Source organism: Ostrea edulis, chromosome 7, assembly GCF_947568905.1.
Source record: "Ostrea edulis chromosome 7, xbOstEdul1.1, whole genome shotgun sequence".
In the NCBI taxonomy this organism is placed as follows: Eukaryota; Metazoa; Mollusca; class Bivalvia; order Ostreida; family Ostreidae; genus Ostrea; species Ostrea edulis.
In genome coordinates this window covers 77044922-77064416 of record NC_079170.1, presented here as the reverse complement: position 1 = coordinate 77064416, position 19495 = coordinate 77044922, and the positions used below count along the sequence as shown (strand labels likewise).

At 40.5% G+C, this 19495-nt stretch overlaps 1 protein-coding gene and 1 long non-coding RNA gene across 4 annotated transcripts in view; one reads left to right on the top strand and one right to left on the bottom strand.

The window, feature by feature from the left end:
- Nucleotides 1-18920, bottom strand: part of LOC130048530 (uncharacterized) — a 28481-nt gene extending 9561 nt beyond the window's left edge. For 2 of the 3 annotated variants that reach the window (XR_008797318.1, XR_008797317.1), the window contains exons 1-4: nucleotides 10283-10845; nucleotides 7468-7618; nucleotides 4654-4804; nucleotides 1841-1991 (exon numbers count right to left, since the gene is read on the bottom strand). This is a non-coding gene — a long non-coding RNA (uncharacterized LOC130048530). Of the gene's footprint in view, nucleotides 1-1840; nucleotides 1992-4653; nucleotides 4805-7467; nucleotides 7619-10282; nucleotides 10846-18821 lie in introns of those variants that run through there. The other variant, XR_008797319.1, reaches the window with a different exon arrangement.
- The window catches only part of LOC125655641 (uncharacterized), a 62965-nt gene that overhangs the window by 38474 nt on the left and 4996 nt on the right, over nucleotides 1-19495 (top strand). The gene's annotated exons all lie outside the window — the stretch shown is intronic.

Below are 19495 nucleotides of genomic sequence, written 5' to 3'. Positions count from 1 at the left end.
GTGTCACTTTCGTCTCAATTATTAGGTCTTTCCACCTTTCTGTGGAAAGACCTTTTGATATTGTTCTGTTTTTTATTATTAGGTCTTTCCACCTTTCTGTGGAAAGACCTTTTGTTATTGTTCTGTTTTTTTATTATTATTATTATTTGTCTTCTTTTCTTTCGGCCGCGAGAAGCTCTTGACGTTTTAAGACTTATCGAAAAACAATGTAGACCATCATATTTGACATCTCGAAACATGCTCAGATCTCACCCTGCGTATTTGATCTTTGACCCCTAACGAACTTATGGGACTTTACACAAAAAACCCTTGTTATCGGATCACCTCGATAACCGCAAATGATAAGAGCATGAAACTTTCACTAAATTCTTTAGTCCATCAAGCTGAAGCGTTGTAGTGTTTACTTTTAAGTTTTCGGTGATCCCTAAAGGGAGTTAATGGCCCTGAAAGTTTACGATTTTTACGGAAAAATTCAAAACTCCTAAAATATAAGTCGTAGAAAGACGGAACCAACTGGAATGGAATACTTGACCTTTGACCTTGAAAATCAGGTCAAGGTCAAAGGTCAAGGTCATTCAGAAAGACCAGAAAATGGCACTTTTTATACGCTCTTTCACGCTTCAGATAGCATCGAAATATCACATGGGTCAGCATGGAATTCTAGACTGGTCTCGGTATCATGAATGTCAACTCTGAACTTTGACCACTCTGCGAATGGCGGCAACTTAAGGTCGAAAACCCCGTTATCGCTACTCCTGCTAGACCGCAAGTCGTGGAGACCCGAGACCTTGACCGACGAATTCAAGATAAAACACTCTCGCACAGAGAAGTTGACCGAGGGAAACCGAGAACCCTGAAGCACGGTTCTCGCCCCCGAAAGTCTCCGACGTCGTCGTTCGAGCCCACAACTTCTTCACGAATGTAGATAGAGACGCGAGACCACTTAAACGAAGCCCCGTGACCTCTCTGACCTTCAAAATGGGTCAAGGTCAAAGGTCAAGGTCACACTTTCTCTCCCATGGGTTTTTAAAGTTTGACCTTGAAAGTGGGTCAAGGTCAAAGGTCAAGATCACGCATCCAGGGGCCAGTCTCCACGAGTAAGGCCAACCCACACATCACGCCTGTCGTCCCCAAGGAAGAAATCCCCCACCCTTCAAGTGATCTGTCTGTGATCAGCTGTTTATACACTATTTTGACCGGTCTCATGCCCAACAACAGGATTCTAGCTAATCTGACCGACACCTACACATCTGACTTACACCCATTTCTTCCATTTCTTGACTTCCTTGTAAATCAAACATTAATTGCATTTGCATTCAAGAAAAGACATCAATGTCTGCCACTGAGCTAGTGCATCAAAATAAAGACTAAGTTCAGTTTTTTTTTTTTTTTATGTTTGACCTTGAAAGTGGGTCAAGGTCAAAGGTCAAGGTCACGCATCCAGGGGCCAGTCTCCACGAGTAAGGCCAACTCACCCATCACGCCTGTCGTCCCCAAGGAAGAAATCCCCCACCCTTCAAGTGATCTGTCTGTGATCAGCTGTTTAAATACACTATTTTGACCGGTCTCATGCCATGCAACAATTACAGGATTCTAGCTTATATCTGACCTACACCTACACATCTGACCTACACCCATTTCTTCCATTTCTTGACTGTCTTGTCAATCAAACATGAATTCCATTTACATTCATGAAGAGACATAGGCCAGATTCAATTGTCTGCCTGCATCAACATAAAGACTAAGTTTTTTTTTTGGATAATGATGATGCAACTTTACTTGACAGTTGAACTCATTGACATTCCATCCCGACTGTCATTGTAAACAAATAAACACTTACCTGCAGGATCAGATGGGATGCAGTACTCCTATTCTCCGTTCAGATATCCTACATGCACTCAGACACTTTCTAATTCAGTCCGGCCGCCATTTTGGTTGTTTGTTATCAAAGCCTATAAATCCGTATATGCATGCCTCCTTGGGTGAAATGACTGAAAGACATTGTCTCCGTGAATTAGAACACATAGGATGAGCAATTACAAACTGTATATTCAATTCCACAATCCACAACACACACGGTCAAATCCAGTGCATCTTCACAACATCAACATGAGGCTTGTAGACTCCCAGCATGCACGAGCAGTTACAATCTAGGAAAATGTTACATCCGGTTTCTTTGCACCTCCAAATATCATATCTAACAGGCCCAAAGTCACCCCAAACACCTGCACAAGTCCCATTACACTTTTACCTGATATGTGCCGGTTATGAAACACTCACACCCCTTTTTTTCAAATATTTGACCGGTACTATCGTGCGAAACCAAGGCCTTAATCTCCAACACTACAACACTCAAGGCGGCAAATTTGAATTTCTTTTCTAGCCATATCAATTATTTTTTTTTTGGGGGGGGGGTGGTCATTTGACCTACTGAAGAATGGATCAAGATCAAAGGTCAAGAAACAAATCCAGAAAAGGTGGAAAGACCTCTAATTGTTCGCGAATAATTAGGATTACTAGTGTTCTACCCAACCTCCACCTGCTATTCTTTTATGCCTTAACGAATGCGAAAATTGAATTTTACGTACCTGCGATGACTCAACATTTCCTTGTAAACTGACCAGGGGAATCGAACCCACCCCTTTTTCCATCCGAGAACGGAAAATGTGCACCTTTACACTTGGTCAGTTGCAAATCTTGAAATGTAGAAATCAACAGTATACGAGAATTCTGAATTGATGCAAGTTTCCCGTGAAAACATCATTTACATGACTCAAGTTCCCATTCTGACCTAGGATTGCCAAATGTATTCAATACGTGTCACTTTCGTCTCAATTATTAGGTCTTTCCACCTTTCTGTGGAAAGACCTTTTGATATTGTTCTGTTTTTTATTATTAGGTCTTTCCACCTTTCTGTGGAAAGACCTTTTGTTATTGTTCTGTTTTTTTATTATTATTATTATTTGTCTTCTTTTCTTTCGGCCGCGAGAAGCTCTTGACGTTTTAAGACTTATCGAAAAACAATGTAGACCATCATATTTGACATCTCGAAACATGCTCAGATCTCACCCTGCGTATTTGATCTTTGACCCCTAACGAACTTATGGGACTTTACACAAAAAACCCTTGTTATCGGATCACCTCGATAACCGCAAATGATAAGAGCATGAAACTTTCACTAAATTCTTTAGTCCATCAAGCTGAAGCGTTGTAGTGTTTACTTTTAAGTTTTCGGTGATCCCTAAAGGGAGTTAATGGCCCTGAAAGTTTACGATTTTTACGGAAAAATTCAAAACTCCTAAAATATAAGTCGTAGAAAGACGGAACCAACTGGAATGGAATACTTGACCTTTGACCTTGAAAATCAGGTCAAGGTCAAAGGTCAAGGTCATTCAGAAAGACCAGAAAATGGCACTTTTTATACGCTCTTTCACGCTTCAGATAGCATCGAAATATCACATGGGTCAGCATGGAATTCTAGACTGGTCTCGGTATCATGAATGTCAACTCTGAACTTTGACCACTCTGCGAATGGCGGCAACTTAAGGTCGAAAACCCCGTTATCGCTACTCCTGCTAGACCGCAAGTCGTGGAGACCCGAGACCTTGACCGACGAATTCAAGATAAAACACTCTCGCACAGAGAAGTTGACCGAGGGAAACCGAGAACCCTGAAGCACGGTTCTCGCCCCCGAAAGTCTCCGACGTCGTCGTTCGAGCCCACAACTTCTTCACGAATGTAGATAGAGACGCGAGACCACTTAAACGAAGCCCCGTGACCTCTCTGACCTTCAAAATGGGTCAAGGTCAAAGGTCAAGGTCACACTTTCTCTCCCATGGGTTTTTAAAGTTTGACCTTGAAAGTGGGTCAAGGTCAAAGGTCAAGATCACGCATCCAGGGGCCAGTCTCCACGAGTAAGGCCAACCCACACATCACGCCTGTCGTCCCCAAGGAAGAAATCCCCCACCCTTCAAGTGATCTGTCTGTGATCAGCTGTTTATACACTATTTTGACCGGTCTCATGCCCAACAACAGGATTCTAGCTAATCTGACCGACACCTACACATCTGACTTACACCCATTTCTTCCATTTCTTGACTTCCTTGTAAATCAAACATTAATTGCATTTGCATTCAAGAAAAGACATCAATGTCTGCCACTGAGCTAGTGCATCAAAATAAAGACTAAGTTCAGTTTTTTTTTTTATGTTTGACCTTGAAAGTGGGTCAAGGTCAAAGGTCAAGGTCACGCATCCAGGGGCCAGTCTCCACGAGTAAGGCCAACTCACCCATCACGCCTGTCGTCCCCAAGGAAGAAATCCCCCACCCTTCAAGTGATCTGTCTGTGATCAGCTGTTTAAATACACTATTTTGACCGGTCTCATGCCATGCAACAATTACAGGATTCTAGCTTATATCTGACCTACACCTACACATCTGACCTACACCCATTTCTTCCATTTCTTGACTGTCTTGTCAATCAAACATGAATTCCATTTACATTCATGAAGAGACATAGGCCAGATTCAATTGTCTGCCTGCATCAACATAAAGACTAAGTTTTTTTTTTGGATAATGATGATGCAACTTTACTTGACAGTTGAACTCATTGACATTCCATCCCGACTGTCATTGTAAACAAATAAACACTTACCTGCAGGATCAGATGGGATGCAGTACTCCTATTCTCCGTTCAGATATCCTACATGCACTCAGACACTTTCTAATTCAGTCCGGCCGCCATTTTGGTTGTTTGTTATCAAAGCCTATAAATCCGTATATGCATGCCTCCTTGGGTGAAATGACTGAAAGACATTGTCTCCGTGAATTAGAACACATAGGATGAGCAATTACAAACTGTATATTCAATTCCACAATCCACAACACACACGGTCAAATCCAGTGCATCTTCACAACATCAACATGAGGCTTGTAGACTCCCAGCATGCACGAGCAGTTACAATCTAGGAAAATGTTACATCCGGTTTCTTTGCACCTCCAAATATCATATCTAACAGGCCCAAAGTCACCCCAAACACCTGCACAAGTCCCATTACACTTTTACCTGATATGTGCCGGTTATGAAACACTCACACCCCTTTTTTTCAAATATTTGACCGGTACTATCGTGCGAAACCAAGGCCTTAATCTCCAACACTACAACACTCAAGGCGGCAAATTTGAATTTCTTTTCTAGCCATATCAATTATTTTTTTTTTGGGGGGTGGGTGGTCATTTGACCTACTGAAGAATGGATCAAGATCAAAGGTCAAGAAACAAATCCAGAAAAGGTGGAAAGACCTCTAATTGTTCGCGAACAATTAGGATTACTAGTGTTCTACCCAACCTCCACCTGCTATTCTTTTATGCCTTAACGAATGCGAAAATTGAATTTTACGTACCTGCGATGACTCAACATTTCCTTGTAAACTGACCAGGGGAATCGAACCCACCCCTTTTTCCATCCGAGAACGGAAAATGTGCACCTTTACACTTGGTCAGTTGCAAATCTTGAAATGTAGAAATCAACAGTATACGAGAATTCTGAATTGATGCAAGTTTCCCGTGAAAACATCATTTACATGACTCAAGTTCCCATTCTGACCTAGGATTGCCAAATGTATTCAATACGTGTCACTTTCGTCTCAATTATTAGGTCTTTCCACCTTTCTGTGGAAAGACCTTTTGATATTGTTCTGTTTTTTATTATTAGGTCTTTCCACCTTTCTGTGGAAAGACCTTTTGTTATTGTTCTGTTTTTTATTATTATTATTATTTGTCTTCTTTTCTTTCGGCCGCGAGAAGCTCTTGACGTTTTAAGACTTATCGAAAAACAATGTAGACCATCATATTTGACATCTCGAAACATGCTCAGATCTCACCCTGCGTATTTGATCTTTGACCCCTAACGAACTTATGGGACTTTACACAAAAAACCCTTGTTATCGGATCACCTCGATAACCGCAAATGATAAGAGCATGAAACTTTCACTAAATTCTTTAGTCCATCAAGCTGAAGCGTTGTAGTGTTTACTTTTAAGTTTTCGGTGATCCCTAAAGGGAGTTAATGGCCCTGAAAGTTTACGATTTTTACGGAAAAATTCAAAACTCCTAAAATATAAGTCGTAGAAAGACGGAACCAACTGGAATGGAATACTTGACCTTTGACCTTGAAAATCAGGTCAAGGTCAAAGGTCAAGGTCATTCAGAAAGACCAGAAAATGGCACTTTTTATACGCTCTTTCACGCTTCAGATAGCATCGAAATATCACATGGGTCAGCATGGAATTCTAGACTGGTCTCGGTATCATGAATGTCAACTCTGAACTTTGACCACTCTGCGAATGGCGGCAACTTAAGGTCGAAAACCCCGTTATCGCTACTCCTGCTAGACCGCAAGTCGTGGAGACCCGAGACCTTGACCGACGAATTCAAGATAAAACACTCTCGCACAGAGAAGTTGACCGAGGGAAACCGAGAACCCTGAAGCACGGTTCTCGCCCCCGAAAGTCTCCGACGTCGTCGTTCGAGCCCACAACTTCTTCACGAATGTAGATAGAGACGCGAGACCACTTAAACGAAGCCCCGTGACCTCTCTGACCTTCAAAATGGGTCAAGGTCAAAGGTCAAGGTCACACTTTCTCTCCCATGGGTTTTTAAAGTTTGACCTTGAAAGTGGGTCAAGGTCAAAGGTCAAGATCACGCATCCAGGGGCCAGTCTCCACGAGTAAGGCCAACCCACACATCACGCCTGTCGTCCCCAAGGAAGAAATCCCCCACCCTTCAAGTGATCTGTCTGTGATCAGCTGTTTATACACTATTTTGACCGGTCTCATGCCCAACAACAGGATTCTAGCTAATCTGACCGACACCTACACATCTGACTTACACCCATTTCTTCCATTTCTTGACTTCCTTGTAAATCAAACATTAATTGCATTTGCATTCAAGAAAAGACATCAATGTCTGCCACTGAGCTAGTGCATCAAAATAAAGACTAAGTTCAGTTTTTTTTTTTTTATGTTTGACCTTGAAAGTGGGTCAAGGTCAAAGGTCAAGGTCACGCATCCAGGGGCCAGTCTCCACGAGTAAGGCCAACTCACCCATCACGCCTGTCGTCCCCAAGGAAGAAATCCCCCACCCTTCAAGTGATCTGTCTGTGATCAGCTGTTTAAATACACTATTTTGACCGGTCTCATGCCATGCAACAATTACAGGATTCTAGCTTATATCTGACCTACACCTACACATCTGACCTACACCCATTTCTTCCATTTCTTGACTGTCTTGTCAATCAAACATGAATTCCATTTACATTCATGAAGAGACATAGGCCAGATTCAATTGTCTGCCTGCATCAACATAAAGACTAAGTTTTTTTTTTGGATAATGATGATGCAACTTTACTTGACAGTTGAACTCATTGACATTCCATCCCGACTGTCATTGTAAACAAATAAACACTTACCTGCAGGATCAGATGGGATGCAGTACTCCTATTCTCCGTTCAGATATCCTACATGCACTCAGACACTTTCTAATTCAGTCCGGCCGCCATTTTGGTTGTTTGTTATCAAAGCCTATAAATCCGTATATGCATGCCTCCTTGGGTGAAATGACTGAAAGACATTGTCTCCGTGAATTAGAACACATAGGATGAGCAATTACAAACTGTATATTCAATTCCACAATCCACAACACACACGGTCAAATCCAGTGCATCTTCACAACATCAACATGAGGCTTGTAGACTCCCAGCATGCACGAGCAGTTACAATCTAGGAAAATGTTACATCCGGTTTCTTTGCACCTCCAAATATCATATCTAACAGGCCCAAAGTCACCCCAAACACCTGCACAAGTCCCATTACACTTTTACCTGATATGTGCCGGTTATGAAACACTCACACCCCTTTTTTTCAAATATTTGACCGGTACTATCGTGCGAAACCAAGGCCTTAATCTCCAACACTACAACACTCAAGGCGGCAAATTTGAATTTCTTTTCTAGCCATATCAATTATTTTTTTTTTGGGGGGGGGGTGGTCATTTGACCTACTGAAGAATGGATCAAGATCAAAGGTCAAGAAACAAATCCAGAAAAGGTGGAAAGACCTCTAATTGTTCGCGAACAATTAGGATTACTAGTGTTCTACCCAACCTCCACCTGCTATTCTTTTATGCCTTAACGAATGCGAAAATTGAATTTTACGTACCTGCGATGACTCAACATTTCCTTGTAAACTGACCAGGGGAATCGAACCCACCCCTTTTTCCATCCGAGAACGGAAAATGTGCACCTTTACACTTGGTCAGTTGCAAATCTTGAAATGTAGAAATCAACAGTATACGAGAATTCTGAATTGATGCAAGTTTCCCGTGAAAACATCATTTACATGACTCAAGTTCCCATTCTGACCTAGGATTGCCAAATGTATTCAATACGTGTCACTTTCGTCTCAATTATTAGGTCTTTCCACCTTTCTGTGGAAAGACCTTTTGATATTGTTCTGTTTTTTATTATTAGGTCTTTCCACCTTTCTGTGGAAAGACCTTTTGTTATTGTTCTGTTTTTTATTATTATTATTATTTGTCTTCTTTTCTTTCGGCCGCGAGAAGCTCTTGACGTTTTAAGACTTATCGAAAAACAATGTAGACCATCATATTTGACATCTCGAAACATGCTCAGATCTCACCCTGCGTATTTGATCTTTGACCCCTAACGAACTTATGGGACTTTACACAAAAAACCCTTGTTATCGGATCACCTCGATAACCGCAAATGATAAGAGCATGAAACTTTCACTAAATTCTTTAGTCCATCAAGCTGAAGCGTTGTAGTGTTTACTTTTAAGTTTTCGGTGATCCCTAAAGGGAGTTAATGGCCCTGAAAGTTTACGATTTTTACGGAAAAATTCAAAACTCCTAAAATATAAGTCGTAGAAAGACGGAACCAACTGGAATGGAATACTTGACCTTTGACCTTGAAAATCAGGTCAAGGTCAAAGGTCAAGGTCATTCAGAAAGACCAGAAAATGGCACTTTTTATACGCTCTTTCACGCTTCAGATAGCATCGAAATATCACATGGGTCAGCATGGAATTCTAGACTGGTCTCGGTATCATGAATGTCAACTCTGAACTTTGACCACTCTGCGAATGGCGGCAACTTAAGGTCGAAAACCCCGTTATCGCTACTCCTGCTAGACCGCAAGTCGTGGAGACCCGAGACCTTGACCGACGAATTCAAGATAAAACACTCTCGCACAGAGAAGTTGACCGAGGGAAACCGAGAACCCTGAAGCACGGTTCTCGCCCCCGAAAGTCTCCGACGTCGTCGTTCGAGCCCACAACTTCTTCACGAATGTAGATAGAGACGCGAGACCACTTAAACGAAGCCCCGTGACCTCTCTGACCTTCAAAATGGGTCAAGGTCAAAGGTCAAGGTCACACTTTCTCTCCCATGGGTTTTTAAAGTTTGACCTTGAAAGTGGGTCAAGGTCAAAGGTCAAGATCACGCATCCAGGGGCCAGTCTCCACGAGTAAGGCCAACCCACACATCACGCCTGTCGTCCCCAAGGAAGAAATCCCCCACCCTTCAAGTGATCTGTCTGTGATCAGCTGTTTATACACTATTTTGACCGGTCTCATGCCCAACAACAGGATTCTAGCTAATCTGACCGACACCTACACATCTGACTTACACCCATTTCTTCCATTTCTTGACTTCCTTGTAAATCAAACATTAATTGCATTTGCATTCAAGAAAAGACATCAATGTCTGCCACTGAGCTAGTGCATCAAAATAAAGACTAAGTTCAGTTTTTTTTTTTTTTATGTTTGACCTTGAAAGTGGGTCAAGGTCAAAGGTCAAGGTCACGCATCCAGGGGCCAGTCTCCACGAGTAAGGCCAACTCACCCATCACGCCTGTCGTCCCCAAGGAAGAAATCCCCCACCCTTCAAGTGATCTGTCTGTGATCAGCTGTTTAAATACACTATTTTGACCGGTCTCATGCCATGCAACAATTACAGGATTCTAGCTTATATCTGACCTACACCTACACATCTGACCTACACCCATTTCTTCCATTTCTTGACTGTCTTGTCAATCAAACATGAATTCCATTTACATTCATGAAGAGACATAGGCCAGATTCAATTGTCTGCCTGCATCAACATAAAGACTAAGTTTTTTTTTTGGATAATGATGATGCAACTTTACTTGACAGTTGAACTCATTGACATTCCATCCCGACTGTCATTGTAAACAAATAAACACTTACCTGCAGGATCAGATGGGATGCAGTACTCCTATTCTCCGTTCAGATATCCTACATGCACTCAGACACTTTCTAATTCAGTCCGGCCGCCATTTTGGTTGTTTGTTATCAAAGCCTATAAATCCGTATATGCATGCCTCCTTGGGTGAAATGACTGAAAGACATTGTCTCCGTGAATTAGAACACATAGGATGAGCAATTACAAACTGTATATTCAATTCCACAATCCACAACACACACGGTCAAATCCAGTGCATCTTCACAACATCAACATGAGGCTTGTAGACTCCCAGCATGCACGAGCAGTTACAATCTAGGAAAATGTTACATCCGGTTTCTTTGCACCTCCAAATATCATATCTAACAGGCCCAAAGTCACCCCAAACACCTGCACAAGTCCCATTACACTTTTACCTGATATGTGCCGGTTATGAAACACTCACACCCCTTTTTTTCAAATATTTGACCGGTACTATCGTGCGAAACCAAGGCCTTAATCTCCAACACTACAACACTCAAGGCGGCAAATTTGAATTTCTTTTCTAGCCATATCAATTATTTTTTTTTGGGGGGGGGGTGGTCATTTGACCTACTGAAGAATGGATCAAGATCAAAGGTCAAGAAACAAATCCAGAAAAGGTGGAAAGACCTCTAATTGTTCGCGAACAATTAGGATTACTAGTGTTCTACCCAACCTCCACCTGCTATTCTTTTATGCCTTAACGAATGCGAAAATTGAATTTTACGTACCTGCGATGACTCAACATTTCCTTGTAAACTGACCAGGGGAATCGAACCCACCCCTTTTTCCATCCGAGAACGGAAAATGTGCACCTTTACACTTGGTCAGTTGCAAATCTTGAAATGTAGAAATCAACAGTATACGAGAATTCTGAATTGATGCAAGTTTCCCGTGAAAACATCATTTACATGACTCAAGTTCCCATTCTGACCTAGGATTGCCAAATGTATTCAATACGTGTCACTTTCGTCTCAATTATTAGGTCTTTCCACCTTTCTGTGGAAAGACCTTTTGATATTGTTCTGTTTTTTATTATTAGGTCTTTCCACCTTTCTGTGGAAAGACCTTTTGTTATTGTTCTGTTTTTTATTATTATTATTATTTGTCTTCTTTTCTTTCGGCCGCGAGAAGCTCTTGACGTTTTAAGACTTATCGAAAAACAATGTAGACCATCATATTTGACATCTCGAAACATGCTCAGATCTCACCCTGCGTATTTGATCTTTGACCCCTAACGAACTTATGGGACTTTACACAAAAAAACCTTGTTATCGGATCACCTCGATAACCGCAAATGATAAGAGCATGAAACTTTCACTAAATTCTTTAGTCCATCAAGCTGAAGCGTTGTAGTGTTTACTTTTAAGTTTTCGGTGATCCCTAAAGGGAGTTAATGGCCCTGAAAGTTTACGATTTTTACGGAAAAATTCAAAACTCCTAAAATATAAGTCGTAGAAAGACGGAACCAACTGGAATGGAATACTTGACCTTTGACCTTGAAAATCAGGTCAAGGTCAAAGGTCAAGGTCATTCAGAAAGACCAGAAAATGGCACTTTTTATACGCTCTTTCACGCTTCAGATAGCATCGAAATATCACATGGGTCAGCATGGAATTCTAGACTGGTCTCGGTATCATGAATGTCAACTCTGAACTTTGACCACTCTGCGAATGGCGGCAACTTAAGGTCGAAAACCCCGTTATCGCTACTCCTGCTAGACCGCAAGTCGTGGAGACCCGAGACCTTGACCGACGAATTCAAGATAAAACACTCTCGCACAGAGAAGTTGACCGAGGGAAACCGAGAACCCTGAAGCACGGTTCTCGCCCCCGAAAGTCTCCGACGTCGTCGTTCGAGCCCACAACTTCTTCACAAATGTAGATAGAGACGCGAGACCACTTAAACGAAGCCCCGTGACCTCTCTGACCTTCAAAATGGGGTCAAGGTCAAAGGTCAAGGTCACACTTTCTCTCCCATGGGTTTTTAAAGTTTGACCTTGAAAATCAGGTCAAGGTCAAAGGTCAAGGGCATCCCCAAAGACCAGAAAATGGCACTTTTTATACTCTCTTTCCCGCTTCAGATAGCAGTGAAATACCATAGGGGTCAGCATGGAATTCTGGACGGGTCTCCGTATCATGAATGACAGCTCTCAATTTGGACCCCTCTGCGAACCGTGGCGACGCGCGTTGAAAACCTTGTTATCGCTACTCCTCCAGAACCGAAAGTCGTAGAGACACGAAACTTTCGCTGAGGAGTTCCCAGTGAAACTCCCTTGCAGTGAGAAGTCAACCGAAGGGAACCGGAACCCCTTGAGCAGAGTTATTGCCCCTGCAAATCTCCGATATCGTTATTTCAGCTTCTAACTTGGACAGGAATAGCCCTAGAGACACGGGAGCACTTGCCAGAAGACCGATGACCTTGACCTTCAAAAGGAGGTCAAGGTCAAAGGTCAAGGTCACACACCTCCCGGTGCGCGTCCGTGGTGGTATACAATACAACACAACAGGGCTTGCGGTCTCTCGGCACGTCCTCCTAAAAGCACACTATATCCATGCACGTTGACGCCTGTCCTACGTTCAAACACACATCAAAACAACAAGAAAACCCTTAAAATTCCTTTATTTATGGTCTTTGGATGTTACGGCCTTTAAACAATGGCTTTCGTGGCCCTAAACACTTTATAAGTCACTTGGACTTCTTTGTCATTAAGCAAGTCAGTCTGGTGTAGTGGTAGAGAGTCTGTCGCCATGATGGAAGTTCAGCAACATTCATCGTGACGAGTAGTTGGATGGGTGACCGTCGGAAGTGTCTTTTTTTTTTTTTTTTTTTTTTTTTTAAGGATTTAGGCGTTGTCCGGTTAGGCGATAAAAGTGAAGAAGTATTGAAGTTGAAAATGAATTGAAAATGAATTTTCAAGAAAAAGCACTGAAAAGGTGGAAAGTCCTCTAATTGTTCGCGAACAATTAGGATTACTTGTTATTATTAGGTCTTTCCACCTTTCTGTGGAAAGACCTATTGATATTCTTCTGTTTATTATTATTATTATTATTATTATTTTTCCTCCCCGTGATTTTGAGTTTCAAGATTTATCGAAAAGATTTATAGTCCATAAGAATGTACTCCTTAAAAGATTTTGGCAGTTCACCCTGCGTATATGAACTTTGACCCCTCAAGGAGTTATTGCCCCTTTTGCAATAAAAGCTTGTTATCGCTACTCCTCCGAAACCGTACACCGTAAAGATACCAAACCTTCACCAATGTCTTCGACTAGTCAAGGAGACTCTTCAATCTCTTCATTGCGAAATGATTCTTCGACCCCTTTTATGAGTTATTGCCCCTGAAAGTTTTTGATTTTTACAAATAATTGAAAAAATTTAAAACCATTTATCCTAGAGACATGGGACCAACTGCATTAGAATCTTCATCCTTTGACCTTTTGATTTATATCAAGTTCAAAGGTCAAGGTCATTCAAAATATGAGAAATTTAGCTCTTTTTATATCTCTTTTGTCTTTCAACATATACTACATATCATTGCATCTTTAGTATGTCCTTTTAAATCTATTTAAAAGATTTAATTCCTGTACCTTAAGACTGACCCCTTTAAAAGTTATTGCCCCTTACAGTATTAACCTTGTTATCGCTACTCCTCTGAAACCGTACACCGTAGAGATACCAAACCTTCACCAATGTCTTCGACTAGTCAAGGAGACTCTTCAATCTATTCATTGCGAAAATATTCTTCGACCCCTTTTATGAGTTATTGCCCCTGAACGTTTTTGATTTTTACAAATAATTAAAAAAAATTAAAACCATTTTTCCTAGAGACATGGGACCAACTGCATTATAATTTTCATTCTTTGACCTTTTAATTTATGTCAAGGTCAAAGGTCAAGGTCATTCAAAATATGAGAAATTTAGCTCTTTTTAGATCTCTTTTGTCTTTCAACATATACTCCATATAATTGAATCTTTAGTATGTCTTTTTAAATCCATTTTAAAGATTTGATACCTGTACCCTAAGACTGACCCCTTTAAAAGTTATTGCCCCTTACATTATTAACCTTGTTATCGCTACCCCTTTGAAACCATAGACCATAGAGACACCAAACCTTCACCAATGTCTTCGGTTTCTCAAAGCACTTCAACATCTTCAGTGTGAAAGGATCCGCTGACCCCTTATATGAGTTATTGCCCTTTTATGTGTTTGTGCTAATCGTTAACTTTTAAACGGATAATCATAGAAACATGGGACCAACTGCAATGTGATCATTGACCTTTGACCCTGAATATTAGGTAAAGGTCAAAGTTCAAAGTTACTTCAAATATCGAGAATTTAGCTCTTTTTATATCTCTTTTGTCTTTCAATATACATCATTTTTCATTGCATCATTAGTATGTTCTTTTAAAACCAATTAAAACTTCTTTCTTGGCCCTTAAGCCGGGCTCCTTTAAAAATTATAGCCCATCTTACAAATAAAGCTTGTTATCACTAGTCCTTCGAAACCGTTAACCCTGGAGGTACCAAACCTTAATCATTAATGTTTTGTACTGATTTAGTAGTCTCTTCAATCTATTCAGTGCGAAAAGATTCACCAACCCCTTTAAATAGTTATGGCCCCTGAAAGTTTTCCAAGTTTACATTGACTTGAAATTTTTTTGGCCTCATTTAACCTACTGAAGAATGCATCAAGATTGAAGGTCAAGAAACAAATCCAGAAAAGGTGGAAAGACCTCTAATTGTTCGCGAACAATTAGGATTACTAGTTTTCTTCCTTCTTTTCTTTCCGCCAAAAAATAATTTGACATCTTTAGACTTATCGAAAAGTTTTATAGCCCATCATATTCAGCTTCTCGAAACATGATCACATGTGACCCTGCGTAATTGACCTTTGACCTTTTACGGAGTTATTGGACTTTACGTAAAAATCCTTGTTATCGCTACTCCTCTTTAATCGTAAAAGATAGGAGCATCAAACCTTTGCTGAAACATAGAAGAGACTTAGATGGATTCATATGGGCATTAATCAAAAGGATTCGAAGACCCCTCAGGGGAGTTATTGCCCCTTAGGTTTTACGATTTATTCGTAAATAATGTCCAACATGAGAACGGTTTATCGTAGAGACACGGGACCAACTGGAATGAGATCGTTGACCTTTGACCTTAAAAATTAGGTCAAGGTCAAAGGTCAAGGTCACTCCAAAAGGCCAGAAAATATCATTTTTATACCCTTTTTCCTGCTTAAGATAGCATTGAAATATTATATCGGTAAGTATTGACTTCATGAGTGGTTCAGATATTATGCATGATAACTTTGAACTTTGACCCTTTCGTGAATTTCGGAGACTCGCATTGAAAAGCTTGTTATCGCTACTCCTACTAAAGCGAAAGTCATAGAGACATGAAACCTTCGCTAATGACTTCAGAGTAAAAGCCCCTTGCACTGAGAAATTAATGGAAGGGATATGAAAACCCTTAAGCATAGTTATTGCCCCTGAAAATCTCCAATATCATTATCTAAGCCTATAACTTTTATATTAATTTAGTTAGAGACATGGGATCACTTGCATTAAGACCGATGACCTTTGACCTTCAAAACAAGGTCAAAGTCAAAGGTCAAGGTCATCATCAATTTTTTCTTTCTTTCCATTTTCAAGGTCTTTCAACGTATTTTTAGCATTGAGAAGCTAACCGAAAGTAACTGAAAACCCCTGAACAAATTATTGCCCCTCAATGTCTTGATTAACATTTTTTAAGCTTATAGCTTTTTCATTGATATAGATAAAGACATGGGATCACTTGCATTAAGACCGATGACCTTTGACTTCAAAATGAGGTCAAGGTCACCGTAAAAATTATTATTTTTATTCTCAAGGTCTTTTAAATATTATTAAATATCTCTTTTTAAATCATTGTAGGTGGAAAGCCCTCTAATTGTTCGCGAACAATTAGGATTACTACAATGTAGTTATTATTTTCTTCCTTCTTTTCTTTCCGCCAAAAAATAATTTGACATCTTCAGACTTATCGAAAAGTTTTATAGCCCATCATATTCAACTTCTCAAAACATGATCACATGTGACCTTGCGTAATTAATCTTTGACCTTTTACGGAGTTATTGGACTTTACGTAAAAATCCTTGTTATCGCTACTCCTCTTTAATCGTAAAAGATAGGAGCATCAAACCTTTGCTGAAACATAGAAGAGACTTAGGTGGATTCATATGGGCATTAATCAAAAGGATTCGAAGACCCCTCAGGGGAGTTATTGCCCCTTAGGATTTACAATTTATTCGTAAATAATGTCCAACATGAGAACGGTTTATCGTAGAGACACGGGACCAACTGGAATGGGATCGTTGATCTTTGACCTTGAAAAATAGGTCAAGGTCAAAGGTCAAGGTCATCCAAAAAGGCCAGAAAATAGCACTTTTCATACCCTTTTTCCTGCTTAAGATAGCATTGAAATATTATATCGGTAAGTATTGACTTTATGATTAGTTCAGATATTACGCATGATAACTTTGAACTTTGACCCTTTCGTGAATTTCAGAGACTCGCATTGAAAAGCTTGTTATCGCTACTACTACTAAAACGAAAGTCATAGAGACATGAAACCTTCGCTAATGACTTCAGAGTAAAAACCCCTTGCACTGAGAAATTAATGGAAGGGATACGAAAAACCTTAAGCATAGTTATTGCCCTTGAAAGTCTGCAATATCATTATCTAAGGCTATAACTTTTATATTAATTTAGTTAGAGACATGGGATCACTTGCATTAAGACCGATGACCTTTGACCTTCAAAATGAGGTGAAGGTCAAAGGTCAAGGTCATCATCAATTTTTTTTTCCATTTTCAAGGTCTTCCAAAGTATTTTTAGCATTGAGAAGGTAACCGAAAGTAACCGAAACCCCCTGAACAAATTATTGCCCCTGAATGTCTTGATTAACGGTTTTTAAGCTTATAACTTTTACATTAATATAGATAGAGACATGGGATTACTTGCATTAAGACCGATGACCTTCGACCTTGAAAATGAGGTCAAGGTCAAAGGTCAAGGTCAACATGAAAATTATTATTTTTATTTTCAAGGTCTTTTTGAGTTTCTAACATCATCTTAAATATCTCTTTTTAAATCATTGTAGGTGGAAAGCCCTCTAATTGTTCGCGAACAATTAGGATTACTAGTTATTATTATTATTTTCCTGCCGTGAAAAAAAAAATGTCGTCTAAGACTTATCGAAAAACTTCAGAGTCCATCCTATAGCACTTCTGGAGAAACGAATACATTTCACCCTGCGTCGTGGAACTTTGACCCCTTACGGAGTTATCGGACCTTTTAGCAGAAATCATTGTTATCGCTACTCCTTTTTAACCATAAAGGATAGGAGGATGAAACCGTTGCTGAAGTATAGAGGTCACTTAGTAGAAGCGAAGAATTTCAAATGAAGAGATTCGGTGTCCCCTAAAGGGAGTTAATGCTCCCTCATGTTTTGCGATTTGTCTCTAACAAATTGACGACTCCTAAAGTCTTCGTCGTAGAGAGACGGAACCCACTGGAACGGGTTGGGTGACCTTGAGCTTGAAAAAGTAGGTGAAGGTCAAAGGTCAAGGTCACCCAAAATGGCCAGAAAATGGCACTTTTTGTACGCTCTTTACCACTTCCGATAGCATCGAAATATCATATGGGTCAGCAAGGAATTCTGGACCGGTCTCAGTATCATGAATTACAACTCTGAACTATGACCACTCTGCGAATCTCGGCGAGTTAATGTCGAAAACCTCGTTATCGCTACTCCTACTAGACTGCAAGTCGTGGAGACCCGATACCTTCGCCGACGAATTCAAGATAAAACACTCTCGCACAGAGAAGTTGACCGAGGGAAACTGAGAACCCTGAAGCACGGTTCTCGGCCCCGAAAGTCTCCGACGTCGTCGTTCGAGCCCACAACTTTTTCACGGATGTAGATAGAGACGCGGGGCCACTTAAACGAAGCCCCGTGACCTGTCTGACCTTCAAAATGAGGTCAAGGTCAATGTCACACTTTCTATCCCATGAGGTTTTTTTAGGTTTGACCTTGAAAGTGGGTCAATGTCAAAGGTCAAGGTCACGCATCGAGGGGTGAGTCTCCGCGAGTAAGGCAAACCCACACATCACGCCTGTCGTCCCCAAGGAAAAAATCCCCCACCCTTCAAGTGATCTGTCTGTGATCAGCTGTTTATAAACACTATTTTGACCGGTCTCATGCCCAACAACAGGATTCTAGCTAATCTGACCTACACCTACACATCTGACCTACAGCAATTTCTTCCATTTCTTGACTTTCTTGTAAATCAAACATTAATTGCATTTGCATTCAAGAAAAGACATCAATGTCTGCCAGCTAGTGCATTAAAATAAAGACTAAGTTCAGTTGTTGCTTTTTTTTGTTTTATGATAATGGTGATGCAACTTTACTCGACAGTTGAACTCATTGACATTCCATCCCGACTGTCATTATAAACAAATAAACAGTTACCTGTAGGATCAGATGGGATGCAGTACTCCTATTCTCCGTTCAGATATCCTACATGCACTCAGAAACTTTCTAATTCACAGGCCGCCATTTTGGTTGTTTGTTTGCAAAGCCTAAATCCGTATGCATGCCTCCTTGGGTGAAATGACTGAAAGACATTGTCTCCGTGAATTAGAACACATAGGATGAGCATTAACAAATTGTATATTAAATTCCACAATCCACAACACACACGGTAAAATCCAGTGCACAGACTCCTACCATCTTCTCAACATCAACATGAAGCTTAGACTCCCAGCATGCATTAGCAATCTCTGAAAATGTCACATCCGGTTTCTTTGCACCTCCAAATATCATATCTAACAGGTCTAAAGTCACCCCAAACACCTGCACGAGTCCTATTACACTTTTACCCGATGTGTATATGTGCTGGCTATGCAACACCCACACCCCTTTTTTTCCTAAAATTTGATACTTAATGCGAAACCAAGCATTGAACACGTCAACACTCAAAAGGCGGCAAATTTGAATTTCTTTTTTTCATCAAATTTTTTTGAAGGGGGGGGGGGGGGGGGGCTTTTAGCATTTGAACACTACTGAAAAACCGCTAGAAGGTGGGAAGCCCTCTAATTGTTCGCGAACAATTAGGGTCACTAGTTATTATTCTTTTTTTTCTC